Below are 10,411 nucleotides of genomic sequence, written 5' to 3' on the forward strand. Positions count from 1 at the left end.
CCGTTACCGCTGATACGGAATCAGCCACTACAGTCCCGTTTGTGCTTACAATTCAAGCACCGAATTCCCGTCCGGCAACAATTCGCGCCGAAGTCCTCATTGCGAGTACTACACTCTAGTTGCTCGTGGACACAGGAGCTATGGTGTCGCTGATAAACAGCTCCCTATACGAAGAACATTTCAAAGTTTTTCTAATATTTCCTTCGAATCTTCGACTCAAGAATTACTCGCAGCAGTAAATTCTGCATTGAGGACGCTTCTCCGTGCGCGTCAAGTACCGCAACAAGGCTGTAGTAGTGACATTTCACGTCCCGAATCAAGGCACTTCTCTTCTGGGTTTAGACGCAATACAAGCGTTGGGCATTGACATTCAAGGGTCTTCACTCACATGTCATCAAGTATCAGGACTTCCAGCTGACCCAAGCGTTCAGCCTCCGTCTCTTCCGCACAACACTTTAACAAAGTTCGCCCATCTGTTCTCAGGACAACTGGGACTTGTAAAAGAGCTTCATCCACGACGTCCGTCTCCGAGCTTCAGTGCAACCAGTCTCGGCGAAACTGCGTCCTCTACCTCTGGTTCACCCGCCGTGGTTGCTCAGTGGCTATGGTGCTGGGCTGCTGAGCACGAAGTCGCGGGATGGAATCCCGGCCACGGCGGCCGCATTTCGATGGGGGCGAAATGAGAAAACACCCGTGTACTTAGATTTAGGTGCACGTTAAAGAACCCCAGGTGGTCAAAATTTACGGAGTCCTCCACTATGGCGTGCTTTAAAATCATTAAGTGTTTTTGGCACTTAAAACCCCATGATTTAATTTTTTTACACCTGCTTCTCCGTGTGCAAGTCTCCGCTGAGCTGCAACGGCTCGAATCAGCGGGTGCCATCGAACGAGTCTTTGCGTCCTAGTAGATTTCTCCGCTCGTCGTCGTTCGAAAGAAGGGCAATTCCATTCGACCTTGCGTCAATCTCCGAGACCCCGACAAGGCTATCATCATCGACGCCTTTCCGCTGCCGAGAGCTGACGAACTGTTGCATCGACTCGCTGGTGCTACTGTCTATAGTAAGTTGGACTTGCAGTCCGCTTACCATCACGTTTTATTTGCCGAGAAAAGCCGTGAGCTTACAGCTTTTATCACTCATAACGGTCTCTTTCGCTTCAAGCGTGTGTGTTTCTGTTTGGCATTTGCGCCAGCCGCTTTCCAGCACATAATGTCATCTGTTTTAAAAGACTGCCCAGGCACCTTGTGCTACCCTGATGATGTTCTTATATGGGGTCACACACAACGTGACCACGACAGAAATTTGTAAACCATCCTGTCTAGAATGAGTAATGCAGGCATGCAGCTTAACCACAAGTGCGTATTCAGTGTCCCAGAATTAACTTTCTTAGGAAATAAAATTTCTGGAAACGGCATTTCACTGATGGATAGATAAATTCAGGCAATCGTGGAGGCACCACAGCCGAAGGACAAAAAGACTCTACATTCATTTCCGGGCCTCGTGGGACATTGTGCTAAATTCGTCACGCAGTATGCCGACGTAGTGGAACCGCTAAGGAAACTCCTAAGGCAAGGACAGTCGTTTTTTCTGGGATCGGGATACTGAATACAGCTTTCAGGCGATTGAAGACGTACTTGCATCACGCCCGGTAGTACGCATGTTTCAACCGCATCTTCCTATTGTTGTTATGGTTGATGCTGCTGACGTTGGCATAGGAGCCATCCTGCAGCAAAAATGCGGAAACGAGCTCGTTACAGTAGCTTTTGCTTCTCGTACGTTGTCTTCCGCAGAACAACGGTACTCAGTAGGCGAACGGGAAGCATTGGGAAGGAGTCCCAAGAGGGCTACCCGGTTGTACCGCTGGGCAGCTTCGGATGGCTTGCGAGCCACCGAACTGAGGCCCTGCCTGTGTCTCGTGCGTGGCCGGGTCATGAGATCTTACAATTTCTGTGCACTCGGGAGTCTGGTGCTCCCGCAGTGCCGGCGTCAGAGTCATGAGCCACCAACCAAGCTGCTGTCGCCGTGCCCCTGCCACTGCCTACCCAAGCCGCCTCCGGTGCATCCGGCGTGTCATCGAAAGTTCCTACCACACCTGAGCGACCACTAATCGGGGGGGGGGGGGGTAGCATGTGCCGTGACGCCCGGACTTTCGTTATTGGGTGAGTAAGTGAACGCCGTAGTATGCCGCGTCGTAAGACTTTATACGCCAGAAAATAATCTGTGCAAGAGGAGCTTACTTGTTTATGTGTAAGAGAATAGTGGGAATTATATGTCCGCCTATGTAACCCGTCCCTTTGCCGCCTTCGAGTCGTTTCTCACCGCACCACACGTCAACAAACGTGACGGTCCACGTGATTACATTGTCTGGTGTATGCCACAGGGCTAAACTCTCGTAACACCTTTGAGAGTATCACTCTGCTCTCGGGGGCGGTGGTTGAGGTTGGATTGCGAAAAATTATAGGTCTCGGTAAAGAGTTGGGACTCACAAGCTGGGCACTCCAGCAGAAGATGGACGAAGAGCATAGCAGAGGAAGAGAACACCATTCACAAGAGCCTGAGGCTGCCAAAGAGGGCCATGCACGAGAATTAGAGCGGCAAGCTGGAGAACACTAGTTGCTGGAACAACGGCTGCGCGTACATGAATTGTAACAGACAAGTCAAGCAGTCACAGCCGACTCAAATGATCGGGAAGTTAATAATCAAGGTTTCTGAAGCCCGCGCAAATTAATTCGAGCGTTCAATGAAACTCTGGATGAGCACGACGCATACATTCAAACGTGTGAGCGAGTGGCCAGAGACCAAGGGTGGCCTAGAGACAAGTGGGCCCTGTCTCTTATTTTGTGACTAACGGGGGAGGCTCTGTCGTCGGGCGCATGTCCATTGAAGACGCGACTGATTTTGCTAAGCTTAAGGCAACATTGCTCCAGAGGTTTCGATTTACGGAAGAGGGCTATCGAACCAAGTTTCGATAGGCTAAGCCAGACCAATGCCTCCTTTACTAGATGCCAGAAAGACCTTGATATAATAGAAACTTGGTGCACCACCTGGCTGATGAATCTAAACATATCCAAATGCAAGAGCATGCAAGTATCTCGAAAGCTTTCCACCTTCAACTTTTCATACTCGTTAAACTCCACTGCCATATCACGTGTTGAATCGTATCGATACTTAGGTGTTGTTATCACTGACAAACTCAACTGGTCTGAACACATCACGAAATTAGTGGCAGAGACATCCAAAACACTTGGTTTCATTAAGCGTGCCCTTTCTTTATCCCCCTGTTATATCAGAAAACTCGCCTATGAGGCGTACGTTAGGCCGAAACTTGAATATGCCAGCTCAATATGGAGTCCTCACCAGCAATATCTAATCGAATCACTCGAAAGCATTCAGAATCGGGCTGCTCGTTTCATCGTTTCCGAATATAATAGATGGGTTAGCATTAGTGCCATTAAATCATCCATTAATCTTGAGTCGTTAGCTCATCGAAGGAAAATTTCACGGCTATGCCTGTTTCAAAATCTATACTATAATCGCCCTGACCTGAGAACCACCCTTTTAGTGCCACCCATACGGACATCACGACGTCTTTTCAATTCTATGAGTATACAACGCATAACTGGTTCGACAAACACATTTAATAAGTCTTTCTTATCATTGGCGATTGAAGAATGGAACTCGATTTCAGAACCATTAGTCAATGAACGTGACAACTCAAAATTCAGGCAGCTCATATCGGCTCACTTTGCCAAATAAACTCATAATCGGTAAACATTTCCTGCTTTTTTCATATATCCAACGCGTATTTCACTTTGTGGTTTCTTCCTTAAGATGGGACATAACATATGTCACATTTTCTGCTTTGACTTGTGTATATATATATGTGTATTGAATTGCATTTTTGTATTGAATTGAATATTGTATTGAATTGAATTTTATATTGAATTGTATTGCAACCTTTTTATTCAGTTGCAAACATATGCGGAGCTCAACTGCTTGTGTGTTCTTTGCGTCTTTGCCTTCAACCACGGTTCCATAACAATGTATAACGTTACTTTGCCTGTCTGTCTTTTTATTTCGCTTTATAATTATATGACCACGTGAATACTTCTCTTGTTAACCCCCCCCTTATGTAATGCCCAATAGGGCCCTTAAGGGATAATAAATGATGATGATGATGATGCCTGCCGCGTTGTCCGGTAGCTCGATTCCGGGCCCTCTCCCTTTTCTTTCCTCCTCGAAAAGGCAACAAGCGCCTTTCATGGCGAACGCCTGCAACTTGCAAATCACTTCCTGCGGCCTCTGAGATTAACGTGGCATCTGTCACCGTCTCGGAGGCCCGCTATAACGCTCGCTGACAGACGCCCGCGCATTTAACGCGCTGGCGGATGCATTCAGCCGCCGCTGCCACATCTGCCGGAAGTTGAAAAGGCAACGAGCGCCACCTCACGGAATTTATGCTGAACTAACTTCAACTAAGGGAACCACCGCTACAATGGGAAAGTGAGCAACGCGGCGGGCATCTAGTAAAGGAGGCATTGGCCAGACAATGGCGAAACAGGTCACCACTTTTCAGGCAGGTTGCTTGGGTATTTTGATCACAGGCAAGAGTTGGCCAAAACTAAAAAGACGTATCACGTCTTGAGGAACAAGGTTGCCTTCGAACAATTCTTGCGATGTGACCAGAACCTTACCATCTTTCTGAAGGAGCCAGGTTGCAAAGGTCTTAACAGGCTGACGGAAACAGCGGATCACCATCTCGAAGCGCAAGGCCTGACAAATCTGGCTAGACGTCGAAAAGAAAATATGTATGTGAAAAGTGATACGTAAGCTTATGAGCCATCAAAGGGTCAAGAGAAGCCCCATTACTTCATATGCAACAAGCGAGTACACAAGCCATCAGCCTGCTGGTCTAGGACTAGCGGATCTAACGCTGCGACCGGTTGGAAAGGGAAGAAGCATGGAAATGGATCGGAAGGCTTTACCAAAAACCCCAAGGACCGCAACGAGGCTTTGTGTTCTCTTTCTGAACCCGGTCAACCAACCGAAGGAGGTAGGCGACAAGAGGAGCGCACACATGATGCAAACACTGAAACCAGCAGTTCTGAAAAGGTTGGGTCAAGTGCGGGAAGCACCGTTGGACCAAAACTACGAACAGAAGGAATGCCGACACCAAAAAGACGTCTAGAAGGACAACCTGTAACTGTGTTTAGAGATACCGATAGCGACACTGTCGTAGTAAAGCGCGCTCTTGTGCCAGCCAACAATTTTACTGGGGAGACGCACATTCTCTATTTATCAGATAGTTGCGCACAATACCTTCCTGAAGGTGAAGTCCAACTTGACGGTCCATTATTTAGAAGCACTGTACGTGCCGTATGCACGGGGCGCCCATTGTATGATGTTGTTCTGGGTTCTGGGGCTCTGGTTCTGGTGTTCTGGTTAACGGTGCTTGCCCCTCTCTCGAGTTACCTGGACACATAGATGCGATGACGGAACCTACCGCAATATATTGCAGAGAAAGTACTGAGGGCGGGCCGCACCACCAGGAGAAAATCTACCAGTTGTAGATACTACTATAGTTGGTGCGTCACATTCTCTCACAAAAAGGCTGCCAGTAGCCCTTGTGAACCCGCTAGACATCACTCCCGATGCATTAGCAAAGTTGCAGAAGGATGATCGAAATCTCAGTGGTTGCTTCGCGGATGTGGGCAAGACCACATTCATTTGGGCTAGATGGTGCATACTTGAATCAGGAAGGAACAGCACCAACTAAGACGATCACGAGAGGGAGGACGCCACTGGGAAAGACCAAAACCACGCGATCTGCCACTGCCACATTTATACTACTGAATGATATCTTCTTCCGGCGTTATAAATCTGCGACAAAAAGGGAAATCGAGCAGCTTGTTGTTCGAAGAGATATTCGGTGTTCTGTCCTGAAGATAGCGCATGAAGGGATCCTCTCTGGTCATAGAGGGACAAAGAGAACGGCCGACAGGGTCTCTGAAGAATTCTACTGGCATGGCGTCCAAGCAGATGTTACCCGGTTCATGAAATCATAAGACACTTGTCAGAGGACTGTCCCAAAACACCAAGTAGGACGTGTACCTCTTGGAAACAAGCCAATAATCAATACGCCTTTCCAGCGAGTCGCTATTATTATTACCAGACCACATCCTCTAATTTCCCCATTTGTCGCGCTGCCTCTATTCTTTTTACTTGCACACAGCTTCTAGTGCAGAAGTTGATTCTGTCATATCATCACTTAAAGCAACCTGGGCGGGTTTATATTCCCTTCACCCTTCAAGAATAAAATTATTTAACGATAGAGTTTCACCTGTTCTTGCTAACATCATCAATAAAATGTTTAAGACTGGTACGTTGCCAGCCTCCCTAAAAACGGGAGGATAACTCCCGCTTTCAAGAATGGTGACCGCGAATGTATAAATAAAAACTGCCCATTCTGCATCCTTTCATTTTTTAGCAAAGTAATTGAAAAGCTTCTGTACCAATGCCTAATGTCATACTTATAAATGTTCGACTTACTCTCGCCCCTTAAGTTTGGCTTCCATCCAGGGTTGTCAACTGAACTGGCACTCATTAATTTCATGGACCAAATTAAACTTCTATTGATGATGGAATCCTATTCGGACCAGTTTTTATTGACCTTACTAAGCTTTTGACACTATTAATCACACCATTATCTTTCATAGGCTCAAGACTTACGGAATTACTGTTGCAGCTTTGAATCTTATAAAAAGTTACCTAAATACAGGTTGCATGTTCTCGTTGTCGATAATAGCGTTTCCAGTGCCAAGATTACTAACTAAGGAGTACCTCAGAGATCTGTGCTAGGCCCTCTTCTTTTTGTATTATTTGTCAATGACTTGCGACTAGCACTTCGCCACACTTACTGCTTACTATATGCTGATGATACAATTATATACTCATCTCACAAAAATATCATGGTATTGCAAGAAAAACTCAATGCTGATTTAAATAATTTCAGTGTTTGGTGCAAGAATAACTATCTGCGCATTAATCCATCAAAAACTACATTTGTAATATTTCATGCACAATTAATAAAAGTGGCTCCCGTGGCGCTCACGATAGGACAAGAATACCGACTACTAACAGCACCAAGTATTTGGGCGTTACTTTAGACGAGCATTTAAGATATAATCTGCACGCTCGTTCACGAATACAGAAAGATTCTTTGGACATTCATGTAATCAGTAAACACCGTAACTATTTTCAGAGACACATTATTCCTTGAATATATTACTCCTACATTTATAGCCATCGCTGTTATGTATATCGTTTTGGGGTAACATTTATTACTGTCAAGTAGACCCGTTCAGCGCCTTTAAAAAAAAGCATTCTAACTAATATCTTTTAATAATGTTTTACGCACCCTAAATCCTTGTACGGAACCTGAATATTCCGTCACTAACAGTATTGTTGAAACAAACGCTATCATTATTCATCTGCAAGCTTAACGTTATGACAACTTAACCTCGGCTTTTCCAAATTATTTCCTCAAAAATACTAGCATTACCAGGTTTTCTGCAAGCGATAATTTATTACTTCCTCATGTTTGAGCAAACTACGGAAAATTATATGCTGCGTTCCCTGGGACATCGTTTTGCAATTCAATACCATACGAAATAAATAATCGTTCTATACCTCCACAAGAAGTATCTATTAGGAATGTTATACAAAGAATTGCACTAATTATTTACTCTGACATTCATGTTTTATCTATATTACCTGTTTCTTTCGTATAAATGTGTAAATCGTGTAAAATGTATGTGTTTCTCTTGTTTCTGGAACCATCAATCTAGCTTTCACTTTTTGCAGCACCGCTTTATTCAATGAGTTTGTTCTTCAGTTTTTGAATTTACTATTTTAAATAATTTCATGCTCTGCACTATTCTTCAGTTGCATATGTTCTCCAGCTTAAATTAATTGTTCTATATGTATAGTATTAGGTGGTCCCCATGACAGTGTCACGACTAAGGAACCACCGAATATAATAACATCTCTAATGCTGTTATCATGCACGCAAGAAAATGCGAATGAACTTGAACTTAAATGCCCACGTAGGAGAACTGCCCATAGCATTTTCTTCTATCATATTGATGCTCAATCTGTGAACAGCATTTGAACTTAGACTTCTTTAAAAATGACCCATTTTCTTGTTCAAGTAAGAGAAGGTTCCACAGGAATACAAGAATGTGAAGCCATCAACAGCGGCATGAATATAAACAGCGCTCAACTTCTCACAATTCTGCACCTGGTTATCGTATTACTCGTCCCATTTTTTTTTCACAAGCTGTTCTTTACTGTTCTATTGTCATACACAGTACAATTTCGATGTTCTTATTTTGTAAGATTTGGTCAGTATATGTTTTCTTCATCGGCTTTCAACAAAATGTGTATTCATAAGGAGCCTTTGTTTATAATTTCCACTGAGCTTAACCAGATGCATCATGATCCGAAATTCATTTTTCTTAATTCTTCGTTGCTTTTTCGAAACGTGCAAACAGTTAACCTTCATTCCTATTTTGACATCCGGGAAGGCTATGTCTACTGGAATATTGATTGCTTCCATGTGTACATCGTTTTCTGTTTTGGTAACCCCTACTCTTTGCAAGATCTGGCAGCAGTGACCCTACCCGCTCCATCATGATCACGACTGCTAAGCACCCCCTTCCTGCCTTTAGCGCTTCGGCTTCTCTTGAACTATTATATCTACCAGCTTCACCCCAATGAGGGTGGGGGCCAGTAAGCTAAGCGCAAAAAAGGCTGCCAAGGGCTGCTACCCTGATGACAAGCACTTTTGTTGAAATGTTCCAAAATCCTTTGTTCCAAAAATGTTGGCCTATGCACATGTTTTCTAACACATAAGTTACTGCTTTGTTGTGTTCGGTTATTATCCTTTTTTGCTGCTTTCATTTAGAATGGAAATTCACGAGTACTATTTGTTTCTTCTAACAGCAGCAAGTTTATCCTTGCAAGGTGTTTAGGGTCAAGAACAACTTTCACCAGGAAAGAGTGCAAGACGAGTGATTGAAAAAAATAAAGTTTCTTCTATTATCTAAACAACTTGAGAACTCAAATATTGCATCTGTTCGTATATATGCTATGCAGTGCATTCAAATCACAAAGTGCAAGATGTTTTATCTTTTCAGCAATGTCAGTGTGCTGGCAAGACCATTTTCTCAGTGGGGACCTACTGCTTCGGCTATGAGCTGCTTTCATGAGATTTGCATTAACGATTGTGTACTATCGAGGACAAAAGTACCCTGGAAGTGCGATCATCGACCAAATTTCATCTCTGCATTCAAGACCGCTGGAAACAGTGGGTCACGTTCGCACATTCCAAACGTAGATCATAGCGTGGCTGATCCCAGCAGATAGCACACCAATAAAATTCCGTCCACGCTCGCGCGTCCTGGGCCATTTTGTCCCCGATAGCACATTCTTCAAACAATGAATATGCGCTGTAAGACGAAATACAAGAAGCAGCTGTACTTTGACGGTTATAGTACGCATTCAGCATACAGCGTCTTCTTTTTTCTAGATGCGGAATCACTCGTATGTTGTATTACGGTCTCTTTAGGGCTGTCCGTTCTATTGAAATGATCATTCTTCATTTACAGAAAAGCGTTCGGTCACACATTACCAGCATATTTGCCGTAAAACCAGAAAAAAATATTTTTCCAGTGTGTATGTAGGTGACATTGCACTCTCCGCGGGGAACACTGACATTTACACGCTATACGAAAAATAAAAGATACATGAGCATGCTTGAGGCATGGCTTCAGACAGTCCGCATGCCATTAAATGAAGGTGAAACACAATCCTACAAGTTCACATTCACGCATCCCATTTCCATTTCTATATATTATAAGCAAGAACCCATTCCACAGGTGGCATCTCTAAAACATTTGGGAATCACATGTGATAGAAAACTCAACTGGAGTCCACACATAGAAAGTGTAGTGTGTAAGGCACAACGTGCTTTAGATATTCTGTGCAGGATGAGTAACCGACAATATGGACTATGTAGGGATTCCTTGCAAATAAATATTGAAATGTGCATGCGCCCAATATCCGAATCCGGGTCTGTATTGTTCGCAGGTGGCCCTGCTTATAAAACAAAGCCTGTGGTTCTTTTGGAGCGTGAAGCCCTGCGCCTGTATTTGGGACTCCTCAGGTTTGTTGTGGCTATTAATGTTATCAAGAAGTGCACCCATTAACATTGCCCTGCAGATTTCGCATCTTAACAATTGAAACATTTCCGAAATTTTACAGCTTGCCGCTGAGACGATCTGAACATACCTTTTTTAATTATTCAAATTCCTTATTTCCTACTCATTGGCCTTGTTTTCACACCCCACAAA

Source organism: Dermacentor albipictus, chromosome 5 (assembly GCF_038994185.2).
Source record: "Dermacentor albipictus isolate Rhodes 1998 colony chromosome 5, USDA_Dalb.pri_finalv2, whole genome shotgun sequence".
Lineage (NCBI taxonomy): Eukaryota > Metazoa > Arthropoda > Arachnida > Ixodida > Ixodidae > Dermacentor > Dermacentor albipictus.